The 27,565-nt window shown below is 48.4% G+C and overlaps 1 protein-coding gene across 3 annotated transcripts in view; it reads left to right on the top strand.

The window, feature by feature from the left end:
• The window catches only part of LOC146871423 (sodium channel protein type 4 subunit alpha-like), a 1,828,482-nt gene that overhangs the window by 977,212 nt on the left and 823,705 nt on the right, over window positions 1-27,565 (top strand). The window lies entirely within an intron of this gene.

Raw genomic sequence — 27,565 nt, 5'->3', positions numbered from 1 at the left:
CCCGCAACAGAAAACGGCACCAAACGCAACATGGTCACACCTCAATTTTGCAGTGAAAAATGACCCTTTTTTGGCAAAGTGCCTAGCTGTAGTTTTTGAACCCTAGCTCTGCGGGCACCTTGGGAAACCTAGCAAACCTATACATTTTTTAAAACTAGACACCCAGGGGAATCCAGGATGGGGTGACTTGACTGCCTCCCACCAGGGTCTGTTACCCAGAATCCCTTGCAAACCTAAATAATTTTTTTTAAAAACACATTTCCCCCAGATTTTGTGGTGGAAAGTTCTGGAATCTGCGTGGATCTACAAATTTCCACCTACCCCACGTCCCCCAAAGTCTTACGAGAAAAATGGTACCTCACTTGTGCGGGTCGGCCTAGTGCCGGCGAAAGGAAACGGCGCAAAACGCAACGTGGTCACACCTCAATTTGCAGTGAAAAATGACCTTTTTTGGCAAAGTGCCTAGCTGTAGTTTGTGAACCCTAGCTCTGCCGGCACCTAGGGAAACCTACCAAACCTATACATTTCTGAAAACTAGACACCCGGCGTCTTCCAGGGAGGTATGGCTTGCGTGGATCCCCCAACGTTTCCTTACCCAGAATCCCCTGCAAACCTCAATTTTAGCTGAAACAATCACTTTTTTTACACATTTCTGTGTGGGAAAGTTGTGGCATCACCGGGCTCACACAAATTTCCCACCACCCAGCATTCCCCCAGGTCTCCCGATAAAAATGGTGCCTCACTTGTGTGGGAGGCCCAAGTACCCGCGACAGCCAAGTGCCCAAAACGTAGTGAGGTAACATCAAAATTGTCTATCTCAAAACCACCTGGTTTTGCAAGGGGGGTCACCTGGGTTTTTGGCCCCGTACTCGGCGGCCATCTAGGGAAACCTACCAAACCCACACATTTCTGAAAACTAGACACCCGGCGGCTTCCAGGGAGGTATGGCTTGCGTGGATCCCCCAACTTTTCCTTACCCAGAATCCCCTGCAAACACCTATTTCTGTGTGGGAAAGTTGTGGCATCACCGGGCTCACACAAATTTCCCACCACCCAGCGTTCCCCCAGGTCTCCCGATAAAAATGGTGCCTCACTTGTGTGGGAGGCCCAAGTACCCGCGACAGGCAAGGGCCCAAAACGTAGTAACATCAAAATTGCAGGGGAGTCAAACCCAAAAACTTCTTAATCTCATCCAGATTTGTGGGAGTCCACCGGGTAGCTCTAGAGTGGGGCTTAAGCGTGGCACTGTGGTCCCTCAAAAACTGTTCAGCATACAAATTAGTCTGCTCAACAATCTCAGCCAAAAATACATCCTCCATAAACAACTGAAAGAACTGTATAGGCAAAAAAAATTCACAATCCACTCTACACCCTGCATCACCACTAAAGGCAGGGAACACCGGCTGCACCATGTTTGGATCAACCCACAGTCCAGCACTTCCAGTAGGAAGCCTAGCAGCCTTAGGCTGCAATCCAGATGCCTCTTGTACCATCGGCACAGCAGTATCCTCCTCTAAAACAGGCACTTCATCCGCACTGAGAGTAGCTTCATCTGCACTGAGAGTATCTTCATCATCCGATGATTCCATGTGGAGAGAAAACTCACTGCCTGAATCTTCCCCTCCCTCCGCTCCCTCAGACGCACTGTCAGTCTCATAATCCTGCTCAGAGGAAGAATCAAGCAGCATACCAACAACCTGCTGAGCAGTCATTCTACGGCTAGCCATAATCCTTACTAATAAAGGTAACTTGTCAAACAAGTCAACAACAAACACTTTGAAAAATAAGTTGTAAACAAAATGCCTCTTTATCACAAAGACCTAAATACTCCAAAACGATACCACTCACGTGCCAGAAGCAGCTAGACTCACCACCACCTACTCTGCACAGACACAGTAAGGATCAACAATATCCCACTAAAAAAGAAAAAAAAAGAAAATTACACATAAGACATTACAAAACACATCGCAAAGAATTACATGCTCAAAACACTAACAAAATATGCTGCCATTACGAAACCATTCATTCATGCATGACAATAATACTCATTTGGAGTAAATACAACAAAATGTTTTTCTTACCAAAAAAAGTAAACTTCGTAAAACTGCAAAACAACCACTGCCGAAACCGCAAACAGGAATCAAAAGCTTTACACTAGAATAAAAAGGAGAAATAAAACATTACAATCACATATACAAATAATGCACTAGTCCACAAACTAACCATAAAGGGGAGCGACCCTTGCGCAAGGGGCTGCTCCCAACAACAAGAAGAAAAATCCCTGGTGGCCTAGTGGGCATACAATAAAATTAATTGTTGAATCTGCCCTTCCAAGGGATCAGAAACGGCCAAGTAAAAAAAGAATAACACGGAACTGCCCCCCTTCCCCCGGGGGACAGACCCAGCTACACAATTCCCCCCCCCCCCCCCAAAGGAGAGCGACCCTTGCCCAAGGGGCCGCTCCCCGAGACTAATTGGGCCCCAAACACACACAAAAATGCATTCCTGCTGCATGATCGCGCCCCAGGCGCGATCGAGCAGCAGTAATGCATTTTTCAAAAGACATCGGAGGAAAGGAAAACCCTTTCCTCCGATGCCTTTGGAAATACACCCCCCACCCTCCACGAGGCAAAACTTACCTCTTACTTTCCCAATGCGCTGGAAGCAAATGGCTTCCAGCGCGTTGGGAAACTAAGGGAAGCCTCCAATGACGTCAGCGCGCCTTGCGCGCTGACGTCATTGATGACGTGGAGGGGGGGCGGGGGGAGGCAGGGGAAGGGATTCCCCTGCCTTCCCCGGTGCAAGCAGGAAGATCGGTGTCTCACGGGGGGAGCGCCAGCGTTTCCCCCGTGGGTGGGTGTCACGACGGCTGGGAGCCTCCATGAGCACACGCCCACTGTGTGCCATGATGGCTCCCAGCCGTCGTCAGCACCGAACGGGTTAAAAGCACTCCCTTAAAAAACGTACTCAGAGTCGACCCCTTTCAAGAAAGTGAAGTTTCAAAACTGCATCACAATTCTATACTGCTGTCCTTAAAGTGTTTGCCACAATGCTCGCCGGAGCATCCACTAAACATCAGAACACGTTCCATTTGAAAGCAGATACTCACGAGCCTCGAACTCCCCGTCAACTGCCAAATCATTAGCTCGATACAAATTAGTGCGAGATCATGGATTCGAAAGCATCAGCTACCGCGTGCAGCAGTAAACATACTTACTACAGAATATCACCGAAATACTTGCCTTCGATAACGTTTTAATAAGCATCTAATACCAGAATTTAGCTATTGAGGAACCAGGATACAAACATAAACAAGTAAAGCAACATGAGCCCCAATGAAACTTACGGCGCGGCTAACTTTGCCCTCCGCCTCAGGAAGCCTATCAACAATGAACAGCGCAACTCTGGGGAGTTTTCTTTTGGATGGGGGAAGGGAAGGGAGGAGACGTCACGCAAAACAAAGATGGTGTCGGCCTGTCCAGATTGGCCGTCCTAAAAGTGGACAAGGCGATAACCGAAAAGCCCGATTTTTAATCACGCGCCAGCTTTTAACATAAAACATGACGCGTGCCAATTGAAAACAACGGCGGGGCTTTAAGTCCCTTCCGAAACTGTATTGATTCCAAAAGGCCCTTGCATGGCGAGACCTAACAAGGGAGGGGTCTAAGACTTACGGGCACCACGTAGGGGGCTAGGGCTCACTCCAACAGAGGCCAGCAGCAGGGCCCATGGCAGATCCAGTTGGAACTGGTCAGTTGGGCAGTTGTAGGGAGAGAGGCCTCTGATGGCTTGTTGTGTCCTTGTTGCTCAAACAGTAGGTCAGCCTGCAGACCCTTGGAGTGACTTCAGCAGTCCTGGATTCAAGACAAGCAGGTCCAGTATTCTTTCAGGTTCTTCAGACAGCAGGGCAGTTCTTCTTCGGATTCTCTACAGGCCCAGGAGTGTTCTGAAGAAAGGTCTGTGGGTCCACTTTTATGCTAAGTACCAGCGTGTAAGTAGGGAGGCCAGCTTTTAGTCCACCCCCTTAAACCAGTTCTGGTCAGTTCATCTACCCCCACTGGGCCTGGTACTAACCTGACTGATCAGAGAAACAAAGTGGAGGCAGGGTTAGGTGTGAAACTCATCTGCCAGTGACAAGATAGGCTTCCTTTGAAGCTCAGGAAGGGGCTGGGTACATCTCCTCAGGCCACACTGTCAAGGACATAGTCCCCCTCCCTACTCCCAGGACCTTTGCCCACTTTATGGGAGCAATATACATCTTACCACGAGGGGGCATCAGGGGCCAGGTAACAGCTGAACACTGACAGGAAAGCCTTTTGTTTTAGGCAGGGAAATAACACCTTCCTAAAAGTGTAATTTGCCAAACTAGTAATATAAAGTCTAACTTGACTATTAAGTTGGATTTTAAATTACTACTGCCAGGACATGTAAAACATACATTGTACATGTCCTACTGTTTGAATACCTTGCACCCTGCCCTATGGACATTTAGGACTTACATTTGGGTAATCTAGAAATATTTATAAGGAAGGTTTATGCCTGGCAAAAGGTTGCCAGGTTTCATTTCAGTTTTAAAACTGCACTCTATGGCTGCAACAGCGGGCCTAGATGCATGTTGTAAAGTGCTATATTAGTGGGTGACACAATGATTGCTGCAGCCCAGTAGTAGCATTCAATTTACAGGCCCTGGGTATATGTAGCACCATATACTAGGGATTCAATGTGCTAATTAGGGATACGACAATTTTACCATGTTTGGAAGGGAGGGAACAAGCACTTTACCACTGGTTAGAGGAGCACAGAGTTTAATGGCTGACGCAAAGCTTGTTCAGCAAAAGAAGGCAAAACTCTGGGGTGAATGTCCTGGAAAGGCAAATTTCCAACGTATATGAAAAGAAAAGTAGTATTTAGGGGGTATTGGGGGGATATGGCAGTTGCAGCTTATTTGCAGTTAGCTATTTATATGTACGTAATCAAAATTGAAAGTATTAAAATATGAGTATTATGTATGATTGGACCATAATCTGTATGACTATGCATCTGTCTGCCCTTGACACTAAGTGTAGGTAAAGTGCAAATGAGCTAAATATCATTAACAGACAGAGAATTAAAGAGACTGTTTTCTGGGAGCAAATCTTTTAGTATTCCAATAAGAAGTGAAGTCTAGGTGAAAGGGACCACCACTATAGATCAATGCAAAATATTTAAATGAATGCAAATTATACGTGTGGTATTTAGTCTCTCAATTCTTAGCCCTTATTCTTAAAGCTGTGCGCATGCCCTGGTGTCAGAACCCCGTTCCGGGGGACATGGGGCATGCAGGAGTTACTGGGCCTAACCAAGGTGGTTGAGGCCTTTTACCCCTAATTTCCTGGGGCCCACCCTCGTATGGATCCCCCTCAACTTGGTCAAGCGCTCCCTTCTGCACCTGACTCTCAGCTGGGTAGCATAGCTTAAGCAGTCAAGGCTCCCTCAGGGAAGCAAAGATACAGATCAGTGAACATGACTCATAACTCCACATGCGTGGAGAGCAGCAAAAAATCAATGTCCAGTCAAATACTTGATTTTATATAAAAAGTAGTATTCTTATTCTAAGTCTACACATGCAGCGATAAACAACATTCAAAAAGCTATAACACAACTCCCTTGAGGTTGGGACGCCAGTAGTTGTCAGGCCACTCCATGTCCTCCCATCTCAGGTGTAACAGGTTCGGTGTTATTCCCCATTCACTGATGGCCGCATCCAGGGAATGTAAAATAATAGGCCTTACACAAGAGTTCTTTGCTTGGACTCGGCAACTAAGTTCAGTTTTAAGAGTCTAGGCTTTAGCAGCACCTATGGGGGTACGTCCCCCGGGGCCCAAAGGCCCAGTTCTCAGATAACCCGCTCTGGTGGCAATGTTCCCTGTAGTGGTGCAGCATGTCCTGTTCTGGATCAGCTGAGTTGGGCCGCCCACGGTCACATGCCGGGGAACCTGACCGGAGTGCGCTCTCTTCCCCGAGCCATGCTTCCTACAGAGGTCAGATGGGCAAGGTGCTTTGTCTCTAGCAGACACACTGAAAGTCTTTTTCTCTCTCGTTGGAGGTTGCTCTCCTTCCTCCAACGGGGTTCCGTGGGGGCAATCCACAAGGTGCTGTTTGTAGGAGAGTAGGGTCTGCTTTCTATGTTCACCCCCACTTTTTGCTTTTGCTTTACTGGTTTTCGACTTAGATGTGGCCCTGCTAATCAGACCCACAGCCCTGCTGTTCCCTCTCTAAATTAATACTATGTACTTTAGGTGCATAACCCAATTGGATAGGATCACCTTATTGGCCCCTGTACAGTGTACCTTAGGTACCCAGGGCATAGGTGTACCCTAGGCCTACCAGGGGCTGCAGCATGTATTATGCCACCCCTGGCCTGGCCTTCCATTATGACACAACTGGCTGATCACTCAGCTGGGGCAAGGTCGTGTACTCACCCCTTGCTTAGGTGTAGTATTCCTATACCTACCTTGTATATAGACACATGTGTACCTATCAGCCACTCCTATGGCAGGCCTTAACAATCCTGGAGGCAGAGTGCTTGGTAACATGTGAGATAGTGCTCTAGCATGAGCTGAGCCTGTCTGCAGCTTTCGGAACCATGTCCTTATAGCTGTTCTATGATATAGCCTACCATATACTCTTAAAGTGCCTTATAATCTTAAACGGTTATGGTAACTATGGTTTGGCTTTATCAAAACATGTCGTGTAAGGTGTCTAACACTTTGGAATGATACCCCCATCCCATTTCTGGTGATGAGGATATTATCCCTCCCTTCTAGAGGGAGAAGACATGTTGAAACCTACTTACCCGGTTAAAGTTAACCAGAGCCCCAGCATCACAAAATGGATGCTGCTGCCACGACACAAGTCTGACCTCCTGCTGCTGGGAGTGATCCCGGCACGGGAGGCTTGGACAATAGGTTTCCTGCCTTGGGAGGTGCGAGCACCACCCCAGACAGGCCTTAGTGTATTGGGGCAGGGAGGGATGAAAGAAACTAGACACTGCCTGGGGCACACAAGGTGTCCCACGCATAGTCCAGTTCAAACCGGTGCTGGGGCACTCCAGCCCCAGTCCTGGCGCGAAACTACACAAAGGGAAGGGGGTGTAACCACCCCCCTCCTAGGTCCCACCCATAAGGCGTGACCTAGCAGGCAACCCAGCCCCCCAGATTAGTATAAGAGTGGTAGCTGGGCCCCAGGAGATTAGATTATCCTGAACCTGCAACTTGAACAGAAACTCTGGACCTTCGACATTCGACGAAAGAAGAAGACTGAAGAATCTCCCTTGTGGCCAAGGAGTGGTCACCCTGTGCGAACAGGCACCATCAAGAGACTTCCCCTTTGCTTTGCTGAAGTTCTACGAGGGATCGACTGCAGAGCCTGACCAGAGTCTTGACTTCCAGACTTCTCCGACCCTGATCCACATCCACAGCCGAGCTGAGATCCGTGGAGGCGACGAGAGACGTGGGACCGGCTACCTGGGAAAAGTGGCGAGTATCTTTCAGCGCAGCTTCTGAGGCACCCTCGAGGTTGTGCACCGGGGATTGAGAAGCCCCAACCCAAAGCACCATCTGCACCGAAGATCAGCCCCCCACACTCCACGAGTCCTGTGTGGGGCCCTTCTGCATTTCCCTGCTTGCCGCGTCTGTCCGGTTGCTTGCCCGTTGGCTAGTAACCTTTGTGACGACATACCTTCAATTTTCCACTGCTGGTTTGGTTCCTCCAGACTGGCTCCTGCTCCTCTGTAAAAGAGAAGCACCCCAGACCTTCCTGGTCTGCACCAGAAGCAAGTCCTCCATTCTTCGTGGGTTCCGCTTGCCAAGGCTTGGTGAGTCCTAGTTCGACTTCGACGCCGCCGACAGCACGAGCCTTCGTGGGACAGCTCGCCTCCTGGTCCTGGTCGTCCTCGACGTCTACTGGTACCCGTGGCTGCTGCGACAAGCTTCACCTCTTCACCTGCAATCTCCCGACATCGCCTGGTTCCACGTGGTCACTGGCTAGTGACCCAGACTCTGTTCCTTCTGCTTGCAGGTATCCTTCATTCTTGATCCCGGCCTTGGGATCCACCGGACACTCTTCACTGACTGCCTGTCAGCATCTTTCCTTTAGGCATCCATAGGAGTCGACGACGAATCCCGACGCAAGTTCACACCTATGAACCCGCAGCCCGTGGGCTAGGTAACTTGGGTACTCCGGTGCTCATCAGGGTATTGACTATCCTAGTGCCTAGTTCTCAAGTCTCGACTTCCTAGCTACTCCAGAAGTGTCCTAAATCTTAATAATTCTAAACTGTACTATTTCTATCGATTATACGCATTACGCGTGAGTGTTTCCACTCTGCACCTGAATCCCGTGGGCCTCCCACTTCCTAACCTTGGGTAGTATAGTGTAGCCCCAGCGATTCCCTAGGCCTAGGCCTATTCTATTCCCGTGACAGTGGTCCTTATACGACTTACTTAGTATATGGTTTGCGTGGCCCCTAGGGCCTAACTGTATTACTTACCTGTGTGACTTAAAGTATGCTTGAATAAGACTGTGTTGTACTTACCTCGAATCTCATAAAGAGTGCTGAGGGTTGGACTAGAATAAATACACTTTAATTTATATATACCTGTGTGGTGTCCTTTCATTTGGTATTCAAGGGATTATATATGGTATAACAGCTGGCTTCACATGCCATTCAGAGTTTAGCCTAAGACTGCTCTTGTCCATGCTACCACTAGGATAGCTGGTCTATAAGGTTGACTTTACAACCAATCACCATAAGGGTTGTTTGGACTGATACAAGGTGTACACTAGAATTAGTGACATCATGTATCAGGCCAACTTCTCACACTGTTGGTCACAACAGTTTCCTGGTCCCAGTTGACGAACTGGACCTCTCGGCTTCAGCATCTCCAGCAGCCTCTCCTGGCATACGGGGTCGCCAATGAAGTCTAAAACATGTGCTACGGCCTGATCTGTGCAGGGCTGGATTCCTCAGACCTCGCACAGAGACTTCTCATGTCAGGGCTCTCCTCTGGACCTCGCTCCCTCCAATGCTCTCCTCTTCCTCACAGGCACACCAGTCTTGGTGAGCGGGTAGGCTCTGGGGCTCCAGGTTCTAGGGCAGGTGATCTTGGCTTCCCTGGGTTATGTCCCCTCACCCAGCAGAGAGACTAGCCGGTGGGGCCCCTAGTCCAGGTCACAGGTAGAGCTTACCCTCTTAACACAGCCCGGCTGGCTGTTGATATCTCTCTGATTTCTTCTTCCTCCAAAAGGATGTCTGTCACAGCAGGCAGGACTCTGAAGCTGAATAACCCACAACACGATTCGTGGGAGGGACCAGAGTTCACACCTGTATTTCAGCCACAGTGATATGTGCCCTACTCTTTATTATTCTTTTATTAGCCCATTCTCTCTCTCCCTGAGATGTGTCCACGTCCCTTTCCTTGAGATCTGTCACTGAAATGCACAGGGGGAGCCTGCTTCTCCCCTCATTCAGTGCTTGTCCCACCCAGCTTGCAGAAATACAGCAATACAGAATTCTGTCTGGGGGATTCCTCTACTCCTCATGTTTTCACCAGGCAGGCCTAGGCTTTCCAAAATGGAACCCATGGTACTCCATGTTATGTACTAGTGCAGGTACTCATGCACTTGGGGTACATTCACAGCACACTCATTGCCTAGTACTGCTGTCCTCATGTATTATACTACCACCAGCATTCCCACATGCAGCACATGCACTCTGTCTGCACTCACTGTTCAGTACTGTAGTTTACTCCAGTATTTCAACTTTCACAGATTCCCTTAGCTTGTATCATTCCCCGTCGTCGGAATGGGAGTCTCGGTATATCAAAATAACATAGCAGTAGGCACAAAAAAAGGCCTCATCACATTTTGTAGCATATCCACCTCTTTTTGTAAAAGAGACTAAAATAAAGCAACAACCAATCAGAATAGCCTCACCCCACAGAACCCTCCTGAGAGAACCTCGGAGCCTCAGATTTTCTACCGCACGTTGTGCTTAGGGAGTCTCCTTTGAGCTCTGCTCATTTCAACTATATTCTACTGTTTTTTCAGCAGCTTTTTCTTCGGAATTGTTGGATTTTTCTGTTGGAATGTCTGACAAAGAGAAGAAAGCTCTTTTCAAGGCTTGTTCCACCTGTGGCAAGAAAAGGTTATATGTGGAGGATAGGCATAAAGACTGCATCTACTGCCTGTATCCGGACCACAAGGCTCAGGACTGCAAGATCTGCCGCACCTTTTCTACAGAGACTCTCCAGGACCATAAGGGTCGCCTTCTCACCTGGCTCCACAAGCTGAAGTCAAGACAGGAAACACTATCAAGTGATAGTGATGATTCTTCAACTGCCACTTCATCCAGAAGGTCAGTGAATTAGGGTTGGGCTTCCCCTTCTCCATCTACAGACCGTCACGCAAAGGCCTCAAAAAAGACCCCCCGTGAGTCTGAGAGCCGGAGTCCTAGCGAATCTCCTCACCATGGTGCAAAGGAGAGGGAAGGACTACCCTCTGCAGGAGCGGTGGCAAAAACTGATAAACATTTTAAAAAGCCTTCTTCTCTGTCCTCTGAGAAGTCTGACAAGGCTGGTCAATCGTCGACGACGCTGAAAAAGACTCCGTCGACGAAGATTTCAAAGGTACAAGTCAAAACAGTTCCACCGTCGACGGGCTCGTCGACGGTGCCTTCAAGTCTCCATCCATTGACACTGGTGTTGACGAGCTCGTTGACGACGATGACCATTCCTTCAATGACGACGAGGGTGTCGGCGAAGGTGTCAACGACGGTGACGATAACTTCAACGTCGATGATGTCGACGAGAGCTTTGGCGACGGTGATGACGACGACAGCGGGAGTGTCGACGACTGTGTCGACGACGCCTATTTCATCATCGACGATATGCTCGTTGTCGGTGGACCTCCCGTTGTCGACGACGACAATTTCTTTTGCTTCTCCACCGTCGACGGTACCGCCGCCGACGTCTTCGTCGACGGAGAAGATTACAATTTCTTTGAAGAGAATCGCGCAGGACATGACTTCTCCAAGAAGGGTTACCCTCTGCCTCCCGCGCTGTTGCTAGAGGAGGAAGACGATTCTGAGGGTGAGGATGATTCTTTTGGCTATGCTAATAGCCCTTCACAGCTTCTGGTCAAGTGCCAGGAAACTGATTCTGAGGTTCAATACCTTCATGGGCACTCTTATCAGCACCCTTTTCAACATCAGGAAGACACTAGACAGGAGATGGTTTCTGTACCTTCTTCCCTATTGACGGATCTTCAAGACATGTTACAGGACTATAGGAGGAGATTCTCCCAGCCACCTCCTCCTTCACTTCCTTTGACGCAGAATGTTTCTGCTCCACCAGCTCGTTCTGTGTCTTCACCAAGATCATCGTCCCAGATGATTTCACAACCACAATTTACAAGTCCAGTCTCACATCCGGTGGTTCCAGATTGATTCCGCAGACGAGGATCAGGCCGGACCAGGCTACTGAGTGGGATGATTATGTTATACCGGACCCAGCTTCTCCAACACCGGATACGGCTGATTCTCCCCCGGCAGACATTGGGGGGGTTTCATAAATTGATGGAGAGAGCTTCAGGCAGATTTAATATTCCCATGCCTTCTGTTCAAACTGAATGCTTTCTTTATGATTTTAAAGAACCTTATAGGAAGACTCTCCGTTCCATTCCTATTGTCAGCCGTGTCTAGGAGGAAGGTCTTAAGGCAATGAACAATCCGGCTACTGTCATTCAAGTCTTGCCGCGTCTGGAGAAAAAATACAAGGCCCCTGAGGACACTCCAGCATCCTTAGCAGGTCAACCGAAACCGGATTCGGTGATATCTCAGGCGGCTCAGAAGAAATCACGTAATCCTTCAGCGCCTCTTACTACTCCTCCGGATAAGGAAGGCAGACGCCTAGATAATGCTGGGAAATGATTTTCCTCGATGGCAAGTCTTCTGATTAGAGCGGCGAATGCGCTGGCTATAATTGCAAGATACGATCGTCAGATGTGGTGTGACCTCTGACCATATCTAGACCAGCTGCCTCAAGAAAACAAAGTGGAAGCAAAGAAGATCTTGCAAGAGGGAGAGGTCACATCTGCTGAGATTATTGACTGCGCAATGGACATTGCCACAACGGCTTTCCGTTCGCTTGCAGGCGCAGCTGCTATGCGCCGCCAAGTCTGGCTGAGGGTGACATGGTTCCGGCCGGAGGTCCAAAACAAAATCCTGGACCTTCCATTTGATGGGGAGGCATTATTCGGTAAACATATTGATGATGCTCTCCAAAACATCAAAAAGGATACGGAGACAGCAAGATCCTTAGGAACCCTACAATATCGAAAGGTTCCTTTCCGTGGAGCCAGAGGAAGGAGTACTACAACCTACAGAGGTTCTTACCAGCAGCAACGGTATCCTTCTTATAATTCAGCGCCTCAGTCTTATCGCCCATCTTACTATCAAAGACAAGGCCAGACCTCTTCTTTCTCTTGGTCTAACTCAAGAGGAAAACAGAATCACCAGGGGCGTGACACCTCTAAGCGACAATAGCGGCGTGCTGGCTCTTCCTGCTGTACCCCCCTCCGCGACAACATCTGTGGGGGGCAGGGTATCTCAATACCTCCACAATTGGCAGCGGATTACATCAGACCGTTGGGTACTCAACATCATCCAATATGGCCATACACTGGAATTCGTACATCTTCCACCTTACAAGCCCCCTGCCGCCATGCCTTCGAAACATCTGCGTCTTCTGCGGCTCAAAGTTCATCAGATGCTCCTCAAAGGAGCTGTAGAGCCGGTCCCTTTTCCTCAAAAGGGAGAGGGTTTTTACTCCAGATTTTTTCTGATCAAAAAGACGCCGGAAAAATGGCGCCCCATTTTAGATCTCAGGGAGCTAAACACCTATCTCATAAAGCAATCCTTTCGGATGGTGTCTCTCCAAGACATTTTACGTCTACTCAATCCGGGGGATTTTACGGCCACTCTCTATCTCGAGGATGCCTATTTTCACATACCCATTCATCCAGCCCACAGGAGGTTTCTACGGTTTACAGTAGGCAAGACCCACTTTCAGTTCAAGGTTCTACCTTTTGGACTTCGGTCTGCTCCAAGGATCTTTACCAAGGTGTTAGCGCCGGTGGCAGCTTTCCTCAGGAAGCAGCATTTTCAAGTCTTTCCCTACCTGGACGATTGGTTGCTGAAGGCCCCTTCCAGACAGACTGCGGAGGAAATAGTCGATGCATGTACGCGTCTGTTCAGCAATCTGGGCCTAATTCTCAACAGGAAAAAGTCATCTCTCTGTCTGTCCAAGGAAGCACGATTCCTAGGAGCCATTCTAGACACGACTCTCAACAAGGCTTCTCCATCCCTCGAAAGGCAAGAAAAACTGATGTCCATGGCTCAGTTGTTGAGAAGAAGGTGTCTTTCAGTTCGCCATTACAAATCCCTGCTAGGAACAATTACTTCTTGCATTCCTTTAATACCTCACTGCAGGTTACGGATGCGTTCACTTCAGGAACAACTCGACCTAAATGGCGACAAGTGGACGGATCCTTCGACAAGGTTATGATCACGCCGGCTATGAAAAAGGCCGCCTTGTGGTGGACGAAGGAACAGAATATATCCCAAGGTCTATCCTTCGTACTCGATCCAGCTCCTCAAGTTGTAACTACAGATGCCTCGCTGGAAGGCTGGGGCGCGGTGTTACAAGATTTACATGCAAGCGGTCATTGGTTACCTCCGCACCACCTTCTTCATATCAATCTCCTGGAACTCAGGGCGATTTGTCTGGCTCTTCTGGCTTTTCTTCCACGGTTGCAAGGTTCGACGGTTCTTGTCCGCATGGACAACACCACAGCCATGCACTACATTAACAAAGAAGGGGGTACCAGATCTCTTCCGTTGTCACAGGAAGCCCAGAGGATTTGGAGGTGGGCTATATCTCTGAAGGCAGAACATCTTCCAGGAATACTAAACGAAAAGGCGGACATGGTCAGCAGGCTGTCGTCAGTCAGCCACGAATGGGAACTGAACCAGACTGTCTGGCAGGAAATCTTTCACCGGTGGGGCAGACCTGCAATAGACCTCTTGGCAACTCCAGAGAACAAAAAATGCCTGTTTTACGCCAGCAAGCTACACCATCGAGGATCGCTGGGGAATACGCTTTCGATAGCCTGTTCAGGCGCATTTGTATACGCTTTTCCCCCCATTCCGTTGATACCCAGAGTACTCGGGAAGATCAAGACGGAACCGTGCAAGATGATTTTAATAGCTCCAGCTTGGCCGAGGCAGTTTTGGTTCACGGAGCTTCATCTTCTCTCCCTGGTCCCTCCACGGCCGCTAAGGATGGTCCCAGACCTTCTCACGATGTCCCAGGGCCAATTCTGGCATCCGGACCCTCGTTCCTTACAGGCCAGAGCTCCGTCTACTAATCAGACATACCATTTAAAATGGAAGAGATTCTGCATCTGGTGTCTGCAGGAGGGGTTCGACCCTTTTACATCTCAACCTCACCAAGTTCTTCCATAGTTCATGTCTTTGGCTAAAGCGGGGCTGGCTCATTCATCCATTAAGGTTCATTTGGCGGCAGTTTCTCGTTATAGACGCACTGCATCTGGTCCTTCTCTTTGGTCAGCCAGGATTGTCAAGCAGTTCCTCAAATGCCTCTTTAGAGTCTTTCCTCCAGTGAGGCCTCCGCCTCCTATTTGGCATTTGAATTTGGTTCTCACCCAGCTGATGAAGCATCCCTTTGAGCCGATTCATCGAGCAGATTTGAAATTCCTTTCCTGGAAGGTAGCACTTCTCCTAGCTCTCACTTCTGCAAGAAGAATGGGGGAATTACAGGCTCTGACAATCCAGGAGCCTTTTCTATAATTCAAGAAAAATACAGTGATCCTAAGGACAAACCCGAAGTTCATACCTAAGGTGCCTTCGGACTTTCATTTAAATGAACCGGTGATCCTTAAGGCTTTCTTTCCTCAGCCCTCTACGCCGGCGGAATGATCATCTCTGGATGTGCAGAGATGTTTGAAACTCTATCTGGACCGTACTAAAGATTTCCGAAAATCTTCTCAACTTTTTGTTACATTTTGCACTCCCCGCAAGGGCTTGCCCCTGTCCAAGCAGGGTATTGCTCGGTGGGTGGCCAGTGCTATAAGTTTTTATCATTCAGCAGCGGGCAAACCCCTGGAGGGTAGAGTCCTAGCACATTCTACAAGGTCCATGGCTTCCTCTACGGCCCTCTTTGCTGGGGTCCAGATCAAAGATATCTGCAGGGCTGCAACTTGGAGCAGCTTGCACACCTTCACAAGACATTACTGCCTGGAGGCCTCGAGACAGGAAGACACAGCTGTAGGCCAGGCAGTCCTGAGGAACCTCTTCCATTGAGTGGTGAGCTTTCCTTTCTTCCCTCCTTCCTTTCTTTCTTGTTATTGGCACATTTTGGTTTTGGAATTATATGTATATTTACTTTTATTCTTAAATGTTATTGCACTGTTTTTTAATACAAGGAGAGAGCAAAATGTGCTTCTGACTGCTAGCTACTCTGATACAAGCTATGGGAATCTATGAAAGTTCCAATACTGGAGTAAGAAAACAAGTTACTTACCTGTAACTTTGGTTCTCCAGTATTTGGGGTGTCTTTCATAGATTCACATGCCTGAATCATTCCCCGTCGTCGGAGTGGGAGTCCCACGGTACATAAAAAAGCAATAATTATGCATATAACAACCAAAAAACCTTGGTAACGTAAAACAAGGAAGTAAAATAGCCTAAGCTATAAGAAAAAAGCTTCCACACCTATGACTATCAGTCATTATATATAGTCCAAACTGCAGCCAATCAGGCGAAAGCACGCACCAGAATGTTCTCCGCAGAGGCTCAGGCTCTCAGATTTTCTACCGCACGTCGTGTGAATGGAGTCTCCCTGAGCTCTGCTCAGTACTTCAGTTTTTTCTGTATTTTTTGCTTACTTCATGATGTCAACTTCTAAGAGGTCTCTCTTTAGGCCTTGTGAATCCTGTGGGAAGCTCCGGCTATTCTCTGAAGATCCCCACAAGAAGTGTATCTACTGCCTCTATCCGGAACATGAGGTGAGGGATTGTAAGATCTGCAGGACCTTCCCTCAGAAAACCCTCAGGGATAGAGAAGGGCGCCTACTTCTGTGGCTACAGAAGATTAAGGGCAAAGATAACCCTTTATCTGAGGTAGAAAGTGCAGCCTCTGGGTCGTCTGTATCCTCCAGAAAGAGGTTGGCTGAGGAGGGCTTATCATCTCCTGGGGCAAAGGTGTTGAGGAAAGTTCAGCCTGCTAAAAGCTCTGGCTTTTCTTCTTCTACTTCTTCAAAGAAGGCTTCTCCAGCTTCCAAGTCTAAGCCTGCTACGCCCCCGAGGAAGTCAGGGAAGTCTCTGGCACCTAAACGACTTCCTGACAAGGAATTACTTCAGCAAAAAATGCCGTCGTCGACGGCATCGTCGTCGACTATCGTCGTCGACGCTACATCAACGTCGACGGTTACATTCTCGTCTCCGAGACCGAAGATGATTGACATCGGCTTCGTCTCCATCAACGCTAGTCTCCGTGGCTGTTAGACCCATCTCGTCGACGAAGGAGATTTCATCTCTCGTCTCAGCACCGTCGACGGTAAGGTCAAAGAAGATCTCGTCAGCGACTGCTGCGTCGACGCCCACCTCGTCGATAAAGACTTCCTCGTCGTCGACGGCTGCCCTGTCGACGAAGACTGACTCGTTGTCGACAAATTGTCTCGTCGACGAAGATTACCTAGTCGACGAAGATTGCCGCGTCGACGGCTAACATCTCGTTGACGAAAGTTGCTTCGTCGTCGAAGACGGCTTCCTCATCAGCGCACATCTTATTGCCGCCACGGCCATCGTCGAAGTTCCCGTCGAAGGCGTACTCGTCGACGCCTCTCTTGTCTTCCTGTACAGATTTACAGGTTTAGACTGCAACAACGACTTCTGCTTCATCCATCCAGCCGTCGACAGCGGCTTCGCTACTACAACGTCGTGGCTCCTCTTTGGAAGCCCTGTCACCATTGAAGCTGCAGGAACAGCTATTAGATTCTGAGGAGGAGGATGAGGAGGACGAATCTGCAGAGGATGACAGATTCCGCACTGCAAGCAGTCCATCAGAACTATTTATTAAATACCAGGATGACGACCAGGAGTAAGAACCAGGTACTGAGCCTCAAGCTCCACCTCCTGTCACAGTTCCTTCAGCACAAATGCCTTTAGAATTGCTGAACAATTTACAGTATATGTTGCAGGACTATTATCGGCGCTTCCCTCCAACGGAATCGGCGGAGTCTCTTCCGTCTACGCCTATGCCAAGGGTTCCCATACCCTCTTTCCAATCTCCCAGACCACCTTCTCCACTGCCATCTCGTCATTCCCATGATGCAAATACAGCTGATGAAGACAGGGAAGAGGGAGAGGTGGATGACCAGTCAGTGCTGTCTGGGTGCGACGAATACCAAATCCAAACTCCGAAAAGATGCCAGCTAATTGCGCACTCCCAATGAATGTATAATAAATCTATGTAGAAAGTCCTCTAGGAATGCAAGGTGTTCCACAATTGCGTCGGAAAGAGATGAAAGTCCATCAAAACTTCTGTATTAAACGTTCTCTTTATTTCTTTGTAAATTCAAATACAATGTTCAAAAACAGCCAACACGTGTTTCGTCAGTACTTGATAAGTACTGTGAATTTCCAAAGAACCATATAAATGATGATCCATAGTCTATAACGCGCCTGATAACGGGAATCCGACAGTCTTCACATTGTCAGGCGCGTTATAGACTATGGATCATCATTTATACTGTTCTTTGGAAATTCGTTGTACTCGAATCCATTGTGACCCTACACTTCAAATTTTTTGATATACTCATATGAATACTACGTTCATTGATATACCGAATGTGGGGAAATTTACGTATATTTCGAACGTTTGTTGTGGAGATTTTCAATTGTTTTGACTACTTGTCTTCGTCACTCTTATTGGGATCAGTGACATCGACTGATTAGCCTTGAGAAAGTCACAGTACTTATCAAGTACTGACGAAACACGTGTTTGCTGTTTTTGAACATTGTTTTGATGGACTTTCATCTCTTTCCGATGCAATTGTGGAGCACCTTGCATTACTAGAGGACTTTCTACATAGATTTATTATCCATTCATTGGGAGTGCACTATTAGCTGGCATCTTCTTGGTTAATTTATTGACAGGTTGACTCGTCATCCTGCCAGTGGCACTTTTGGGTAGTAAGTGCTTACAGCTGTCCCAGCACCCCGCTACATTGTTACCATAATTATATATATTATGCCAGTATTGGATTTATATGACATTTGTTTCTTTCATGTGCGTTTTTTTTCCCTATTGGGAACACTACTACCTTTCTTTGTATTTGTTACCAAATCCAAACTCCGTCACCGTCCGCTCCGGCCCCCGTGGACTCTCCTCCGGTGTATATCGGAAGTTTTCATCTCCTTATGGAGAGGGCAACAAAGAGATTTCTAATCCCTATGGAGGCAAAGAAAGATGACTGCTTTCTTTGCGATTTTAAGGATCAACCGCGAAAACAGATCAGGACAATTCCAATAATAGATTTTATCTGGAAAGAAGGCTTAAAGATCATGGCGACACCAAATTCTCTTCCAGCAGTCTTACCTCGGTTGGACAAAAAATATAAGGCACCAAGCGTTTCACCGGCATGCCTCATCGGCCAGCTTAAAGCTGACTCTGTCATCGCCCAAGCGGCGCAGAGACGGGCCAGGAACCCCTCGTCTCCTATATCAGCTCCGCCTGACAGGGATGGCAGACGGTTGGATTCAATTGGAAAAAAGGTCTCCACGATGGCTGCGACGACGGTTCGGGCTGCAAACTCCCTAGCCATATTAGGGAGATACGATCGACAAATGTGGTCTGACATCTCCCCCTACATTAATATGCTGTCGGAGCCTTCCAAGTCCGAGGCTTTGAAGATCTTACAGGAGGGAGAATATACCTCGGCTGAAATCATCGGCGCAGCCGTGGATGTGGCATCTACTGGTTTTAGACAATTGGCGGGTGCAGCAGTATTGAGGAGACAAGGTTGGCTGAAGTCAACATCTTTCCGTCAAGAAGTCCAAACAAAGATCATCGATATGCCGTTCGATGGAGAGTCTGTTCGGACAACATGTTGATGAGGCCCTTCAGGCTATTAAAAAAGATAGAGACGGCGAGGTCTCTTGGTAGCCTGCCGTTTAGAAAGTCGTCTTTCGTGGTGCCAAGGGACATGGATCCTTTCGGCGGGGGATCACATGGCCACCCTCGACCTCCAAGACGCTTATTTTCATGTGCCGATCCTTCCCAGGCACAGAAAGTTTCTACGGTTCAGAGTGGCTGGCAGAGACTTTCAATTCAGAGTCCTTCCATTTGGACTCCGTTCAGGTATTTACAAAGGTCATAGCGCCAGTGACCGCACACCTTCGCCTGCAGAGCATTCAAATTTTCCTGTACTTAGACGACTGCCTTATCAAGGCAAATTCTTTCAAAACAACATCCGAACATGTTCAGAAGTGTATGCTACTTTTCCAGTCTCTGGGTCTTTCCATAAATTTCGAAAAGTCTCATCTGACTCCATCACAGAGAAAGACCTTTCTAGGAGCAACACTGGACACAAAACTGACCCACGCCTATGTCTCAAAAGAAAGACAAACCAAAATCTGCAACCTCGCGCGCTCCTTGCTGTCAGAGTTCGTTTCAGTCCGTTCGTACAAGTCCTTCCTAGGGATGATTTCTTTTTGCATTCCTCTGATTCCCAACTGTCGTTACAGAATGAGGCCACTGCAGGAGGAACTCAACCTTCAATGGCTCCAGATTTCGGGATCGTTCGACGACATCGTTCGCATCACTCTTCGGATGTAGGAAGCCTTGCATTGGTGGAGCAGGATGGAGAACTTAAGAGAAGGATGTGCATTTCTAGTCGAAGTGCCGGATTTCACCATAACCACAGAGGTTTCCTTCAAGGGATGACAGTCAACGAGAGGTGGACTTTGAAACAAAAAAGGTGGCATATCATACTTCTAGAGTTACGAGCCATATTCTTGGCTCTAAAATAGTTTCGAACCGTCATCAAAGGAACATCCGTACTAATACGAACAGACAATATGACAAGTATGCATTACTTGAACAAACAAGGCGGGACAAAGTCAGCCCTATTAGCTCAGCAAGCACAAGAGATTTGGGATTGGGCAATTCGTCACAAAATTAGCCTCAAAGCCATTCATGTCCCGGGAGTCACCAATGTTCTGGCGGATTCCCTCAGCAGGTCCACAACATCAAACCACGAGTGGGAACTACACCAACCATCCGTAAACAAAGTGTTTCGAGAATGGGGGCATCCCGATCTAGACCTGTTTGCAACCAGCCAGAACCGCAAATGCCCATCCTTTGCAAGTTGGGTTCCCCACAAGGACTCACTCGGAAATGCCTTTTTGATGAATTGGTCACAAATATATGCCTACGCTTTTCCACCGATTCCGTTGGTTCCGCGAGTTCTGCGCAAGATCAAGAAACAACCTTGCCGCATGATACTCATCGCTCCCAGGTGGCCTTGCCAGTACTGGTTTATGGAACTTCTCCTCCTCTCGGAGTGCGAGCCCATCCAGTTCCGGCAAATTCCGATCCTTCTGTCCATCCAGAACGGACAAATTTGTCATCCGGACCCAGCATCGCTGAGATTAGCGGCATGGCTCCTCAACACCTTGAATTTGCACACCTAGATATCCCTGGTGGACTGTCAGGAGGTTTTAGCTAATGCTCGAGCACCTGCTACGATTAAAACTTACAAACTAAAATGGAAGAGGTTTTGCATGTGATGTCAATCTGCCAATATCCACCCTATTCAGGCAAGACCAGAAAAAATTCTACCATTCTTTCTTCAATTAGCAAGATCCGGCCTCTCCCATTCTACTCTAAAGGTGTTCTTAGCGGCAATTTCAAGGTTTCGGCAGGATGGTGTTAACTCTCTTTATTCAAATAGTCATTCAACAATTCTTCAAAGGGTTGTTCCGAATGTTCCCCCTATTCGGCGTCCACCTCCTTCTTGGCACCTTAATATAGTGCTTACACAACTAATGCGGCACCCTTTTGAACCCATTCACAAGGTGGATTTAAAGTTCCTTTCTTGGAAGGTTTCCTTGCTACTGGCTTTAACATCAACCAGAAGAGTTAGTGACCTCCAAGCGATCACTATTCATCCACCTTTTCTACAATTTACATCGAAATCTGTAGTGCTGCGCACTAACCCAAAGTTCATGCCATAAGTCCCTGCAGATTTCCACCCGAATGAACCTATAATTTTAAAGACTTTTTTCCCAAATCCGCTCACAGCTGCAGAAAGGGCTTTGCATTCCCTTGACGTCAAAAGATGTCTCATGTTCTACTTACTACGGACAGCAACGATACGCAAATCAGACCAACTGTTTGTGGCATATGGCAAACCACGCCAAGGACATTCGGTCTCAAAACCAACCATTGCTCGTTGGATCTCTGCTGCAATTTGCTTATGCCATGATCAAGCGGGAAGACCATTGCAAGCAACCCCAAGAGCGCACTCTACAAGAGCGAGTTCTTCATCCACAGCTCTTTTTGCCGGTGTGCCTCTTCACCAGATCTATAGAGCGGCAACACGGTCCAACAGACACACTTTTACCAGACACTACTGTTTGGAAGCCGCAAGCGATACAGATGCGTCAGTGGGACAAGCTGTTCTCCGCAATCTTTTCAAGTAAGGTGAGCCTCCGTTTTCCCTCCTCCACTATGCTTTTCTATAAGACGCTTTTTCCATACTGTTTCTATATCTTGAAATTGTTCTGCATATGGTGAAACGCACATGGATTTATCTATAGTTATACCTTTTGATAATGTGTGTGAGAAGTTGGCCTGATGTATGATGTCACTAATTCTAGTGTACACCTTATATCAGTACAAACAACCCTTATGGTGATTGGTTGTAAAGTCAACCTTATAGACCAGCTATCCTAGTGGTAGCATGGACAAGAGCAGTCTTAGGCTAAACTCTGAATGGCATGTGAAGCCAGCTGTGATACCATATATAATCCCTTGAATACCAAATGAAAGGACACCACAACAGATATATATATAAAATAAAGTGTATTTATTCTAGTCAAACCCTCAGCACTCTTTATGAGATTAGAGGTAAGTACAACACAGTCTTATTTAAGCATACATTAAGTCACACAGGTAAGTAATACAGTTAGGCCCTAGGGGCCACGCAAACCATATACTAAAGAAGTGGTATAAGGACCACTGTCACGGAAATAGGATAGGCCTAGGGAATCGCTGGGGCTACACTACACTAGCAACAGTTAGGAAGTGGGAGGCCCACGGGATTCAGGTGCAGAGTGGAAACACTCACGCGTAATGCGTAAAAGTCGATAGAATTACTAGCAGTTAGAAATTAACAGTTTAAGGACACTTCTGAAGCAGCTAGAGAGTCGAGACTCGGAAACTAGACCATAGGATAGTCACTACCCTTGTGAGCACCGAAGTACCCAAGTTACCTAGCCCACGGGCTGCGGGTGCATAGGTGTGAACTTGCGTCGGGTTTCGTCGTGGACTTCTATGGATGCCTGACGGAAAGTTGCTGACAGGCAGTCAGTGAAGAGTGTCTGGTGGATCCCAAGGCTGGGATCAAGAAGAGAGGAGACCTGCAAGCAGAGGGGACAGAGTCAAGGTCACTAGCCAGTGACCACGTGGAACCAGGAAGGAACCAGGCGATATCGTGAAGATTGCAGGTGAAGGTGAAGCTTGTCGCTGCAGCCACGGGGACCAGGAGACGTCGAGGATGGCCAGGACCAGGAGGCGAGTTGTCCCACGAAGGCTCTTGCTGTCGGCGGCGTCGAAGTCGAACTAGGACTCACCAAGCCTTGGAAAGCAGAACCCACGAAGAACGGAGGACTTGCTTCTGGTGCAGACCAGGAAGGTCTGGGGTGCTTCTCTTTTGCAAGGAAGCCGGAGCCAGTCTGGAGGAGCCAAACCAGCAGTGAAGATTTCAGGATGTGTCGTCACAAAGGCCACTAGCCAACGGGCAAGCAACCGGACAGGCGCGGCAAGCAGGAAAATGCAGAAGGGCCCCACACAGGACTCGTGGAGTGTGGGGGGCTGATCTTCGGTGCAGATGGTGCTTGGGGTTGGGGCTTCTCAATCCCCGGTGCACAACTTCGAGGGTGCCTCAGAAGCTGCGCTGGGAGATACTAGCCACTTTTCCCAGGTAGCCTGTCCCACGTCTCTCGTCGCCTCCACGGATCTCGGCTGTGGATGTGGATCAGGGTCGGAGAAGTCTGGAAGTCAAGGCTCTGGTCGGGCTCTGCAGTCGGTCCCTCGTAGAACTTCAGCAAAGCAAAGGGTAGTCTCTTGATGGTGCCTGTTTGCACAGGGTAGCCACTCCTTGGCCACAAGGGAGATTCTTCAGTCTTCTTCTTTCGTCGAATGTCGAAGGTCCAGAGTTTCTGTTCAAGTTGCAGGTTCAGGATAATCTAATCTCCTGGGGCCCAGCTACCACTCTTATACTAATCTGGGGGGCTGGGTTGCCTGCTAGGTCACGCCTTATGGGTGGGACCTGGGAGGGGGGTGGTTACACCCCCTTCCCTTTGTCCAGTTTCGCGCCAGGACTGGGGCTGGAGTGCCCCAGCACCGGTTTGAACTGGACTATGCACGGGACACCTTGTGTGCCCCAGGCATGTCTCATTCTTTTCATCCCTCCCTGTCCCAATACACTAAGGCCTGTCTGGGGTGGTGCTCGCACCTCCCAAGGCAGGAAACCTATTGTCCAAGCCTCCCTTGCCGGGATCACTCCCAGCAGCAGGAGGTCAGACTCGTGTCTGTGGCAGCAGCATCCATTTTGTGATGCTGGGCCTCTGGTTAATTTTAACCGGGTAAGTAGGTTACAACATGTCTTCTCCCTCTAGAAGGGAGGGATAATATCCTCATCTCCAGAAATGGGATGGGGTTATTATTCCAAAGTGTTAGACACCTTACACGACATGTTTTGATAAAGCCAAACCATAGTTACCATAACCGTTTAAGATTATAAGGCACTTTAAGAGTATATGGTAGGCTATATCCTAGAACAGCTATAAGGACATGGTTCCGAAAGCTGCAGACAGGCTCAGCTCATGCTAGAGCACCATCTCACATGTTACCAAGCACTCTGCCTCCAGGATTGTTAAGGCCTGCCATAGGAGTGGCTGATAGGTACACATGTGTCTATATGTAAGTTAGGTATAGGAATACTACACCTAAGCAAGGGGTGATTACACAACCTTGCCCCAGCTGAGTGATCAGCCAGTTGTGTCATAATGGAAGGCCAGGCCAGGGGTGGCATAATACATGCTGCAGCCCCTGGTAGGCCTAGGGTACACCTATGCCCTGGGTACCTAAGGTACACTGTACAGGGACCAATAAGGTGATCCTATCCAAATGAGTTATGTACCTAAAGTACATAGTATCAATTTAGAGAGAGAACAGCAGGGCTGTGGGTCTGAATAGCAGGCCCACAGCCACATCTAAGTCAAAAACCAGTAAAGCAAAAGCAAAAAGTGGGGGTGAACATAGAAAGCAGACCCTACTCTCCTACACAACCCCCCCCCCCAAACTTAGGGACATTAAACTAACCTTGACCAGTTGAGTCTTCATGTTCTAAGTGGAAATATCTGGAGAGTCCATCTGCATTGGCATGGTCAGTCCCAGGTCTATGTTCCACTGTGAAGTCCATCCCCTGTAGGGAAATGGACCACCTAAGAAGTTTGGGATTTTCACCCTTCATCTGATTTAGCCACAAGAGGGGCTTATGGTCTGTCTGAATCTTGAAGTGAGTGCCAAACAAGTATGGCCTCAGCTTCTTCAGGGCCCAAATCACAGCAAAGGCCTCCCTCTCAATAGCTGACCAACGTTTCTCTCTAGGGGTCAGCCTTCTACTTATAAAAGCAAAGGGCTGGTCTTGACCATCTACATTCAGTTGTGAAAGAACAGCTCCCACACCTAACTCAGAAGCATCTGTCTGGACAATGAACTCTTTGGAGTAGTCTGGACTTTTAAGAATAGGTGCACTGCACATGGCCTGCTTCAGGTCATCAAATGCTTTTTGACAGCTGACTGTCCACTGAACTTTCTTTGGCATTTTCTTGGAGGTCAAGTCATTAAGTGGTGTCACAATGGACCCATAGTTCTTAACAAACTTTCTGTAGTACCCAGTCAGGCCCAAGAAAGCTCTGACCTGAGTCTGGGTAGTTGGAGGAGTCCAGTCCTTTATGGTCTGGATCTTGCTCTCCAGTGGTTGAACCTGACCCCCACCAACTAGGTGGCCCAGGTATACAACCTTGCTCTGCCCTATCTGGCACTTAGTGGCCTTGATAGTGAGGCCTGCCTTTTGCAGGGCCTCTAAAACATTCCTCAGGTGGACCAGGTGATCCTCCCAGGTGGACCAGGTGATCCTCCCAGGTGGAGCTAAAGACAGCAATATCATCAAGATAAGCTGCACAATAATCATCCAACCCAGAAAGGACTTGATTCACCAACCTTTGGAAAGTGGCAGGTGCATTCTTCAAACCAAAGGGCATTACCACAAATTGATAATGTCCTCCTGGGGTCGAGAAAGCAGTTTTGGCCTTTGCATTCTCAGCTAGTCTGATTTGCCAGTAGCCTGCTGTCAGGTCAAATGTGCTCAAAAACTTAGCAGCTGCCAGTCTGTCAATGAGCTCATCTGCCCTAGGTATTGGGTGGGCATCTGTCCTAGTGACAGCATTGAGACCTCTGTAATCCACGCAAAACCTCATCTCTCTCTTACCATCTTGAGTGTGAGGCTTTGGCACAAGGACTACAGGACTAGCTCAAGGGCTCTCTGAAGGTTCAATGACTCCCAGCTCCAACATCTTTTGTACCTCAACTTTTATGCAGTCCCTGACATGGTCAGGTTGCCTGTAGATTTTACTCTTCACAGGCAGACTGTCACCAGTGTCCACCTCATGGGTGCACCAGTTTGTCTGACTTGGGGTCAGAGAGAACATATGTCTGTAGGATTGCAGAACCTGTCTGCAGTCCTGTTGCTGATGGACAGTGAGGCTGTCAGAAAAGACCACACCATCAACTGAGCCATCATCAGGGTTCTGAGTCAACAGGTCTGGGAGAGGGTCACTCTCTTCCTCCTGCCCCTCATCTGTAGCCATGAGTAAGCCCATGTCTGCCCTGTCAACATATGCCTTCAATCTGTTGACATGAAGCACCCTGTGGGGGCTTCTGGGAGTCCCAAGGTCCACCAAGTAGGTGACTTCTCCCTTTTTCTCAACAATAGTGTGGGGTCCAGACCATTTGTCTTGGAGTGCTGCTGGGGCCACTGGCTCCAACACCCACACTTTCTGCCCTGGCTGGTAAACAGTCAGCACAGCCTTTTGGTCATGCCAAGCTTTTTGGAGTTCTTGGCTTGCCTCAAGGTTTTTAGAAGCCTTCTTCATATACTCTGCCATCCTGGAGCGGAGACCAAGTACATAATCCACTATATCAAGTTTGGGTTGTCTGAGAGGTCTCTCCCATCCTTCCCTTACCAAACATAGGGGTCCTCTTACAGGATGCCCAAACAAAAGCTCAAAAGGGCTGTAGCCAACCCCCTTTTGTGGGACCTCTCTGTAAGCAAACAGAAGGCAGGGTAAAAGGATGTCCCATCTTCGCCTAAGCTTGTCTGGTAAACCTTTTATCATTCCCTTTAGGGTCTTGTTGAATCTCTCAACAAGCCCATTGCACTGTGGGTGATAGGGTATGGTGAACTTGTAGTTCACACCACACTCCTTCCACATTGCAGTCAAGTATCCTGACATGAAGTTGGCACCTCTGTCAGAAATGACCTCCTTTGGAAAGCCCACTCTGGAGAATACTCCAAGCAGGGCCCTTGCCACAACAGGAGCTGTTGTGGTCCTCAGGGGAATAGCTTCTGGATACCTGGTGGCATGGTCCACTATCACCAGTATAAATCTGTGCCCAGATGCTGTTTGTGGGTCCATTGGTCCTACAATTTCTATGCCCACTCTTTCAAAGGGGACCCCCACCACAGGTAGTGGTATGAGGGGGGCATTTGTGGTGCCACCTGATTTGCCACTGGCTTGGCAGGTGACACAGGAGCGACAAAACTCCTTGGTATCTTCTGACATATGGGGCCAGTGAAAGTGAGGGACAAGCCTGTCCCAAGTCTTGTTCTGGCCTAAGTGTCCTGCAAGGGGAATATCATGGGCCAAGGTAAGAAGGAAGCCTCTGAACTTCAGTGGTATGACCAACCTCCTGGATGCACCAGGCTTGGGGTCTCTAGCCTCTGAGTACAGTAGCCCTTCATCCCAATACACTCTATGGGTACCTTGAGCATTCCCTGCAGCCTCAGCAGCAGCCTGCTGTCTGAGGGGTTCAAGAGAGGGGCAGTCTAATTGAGCCTGCCTCAGATCTGCCCTTGAAGGTCCCCCTGTCCCA

The sequence above is a fragment of the Triturus cristatus genome, chromosome 1_1, assembly GCF_964204655.1.
Source record: "Triturus cristatus chromosome 1_1, aTriCri1.1, whole genome shotgun sequence".
Taxonomy (NCBI): Eukaryota; Metazoa; Chordata; class Amphibia; order Caudata; family Salamandridae; genus Triturus; species Triturus cristatus.
This window is presented reverse-complemented; position numbering and strand designations above follow the sequence as displayed.